Here is a 537-nt window from a genome sequence, read left to right on the forward strand (position 1 = left end):
CTTGCCTTTTACATTAACCGTGCCATTTTCTGCAGAGATGTTCACATCTGGACATGCGCCACATCGATACCGACTGACTTGGAAACGAGAAGCGACTCAATAAATCTTGCTAAATTCCATGTTGCTTATTAGAAATGCAGTTTCTGTTCACCTCAATTTAAAAGGCAGTTTGTGAACATAGTAACTGAAGTCACAAGGTAAGTATCTCACCCCACCCTCACTCCGGGAGAGGTGCTAACTGCCCTTGAGTGCTTTTTGTTCTCGATGTGAAGAGCTCTCACGCCTGAGTCACCTTCACGTCTCTTGTTGCTGAGTGACTCACAAAGAAAGAGTTTCACCAGATCTGCAACTGCCTCACTTTCCCACTCGCCCTGCCCGTTTACAGTTTCCTGCTCATCAGTGATTTAAAGAAAACCAAAAGGTTGCGATGTTATTCTGCAGCCTCTCTGTCAATTCCTCCGTTTCAGTTCCAACATGGCTTAGATCTCGGGCTCACCTGAATACTAGCGACGCTATGAAATCACAAGTCCAGAGGTT

The sequence above is a fragment of the Hemiscyllium ocellatum genome, unplaced genomic scaffold (genome assembly GCF_020745735.1).
Source record: "Hemiscyllium ocellatum isolate sHemOce1 unplaced genomic scaffold, sHemOce1.pat.X.cur. R23, whole genome shotgun sequence".
Taxonomy (NCBI): Eukaryota; Metazoa; Chordata; class Chondrichthyes; order Orectolobiformes; family Hemiscylliidae; genus Hemiscyllium; species Hemiscyllium ocellatum.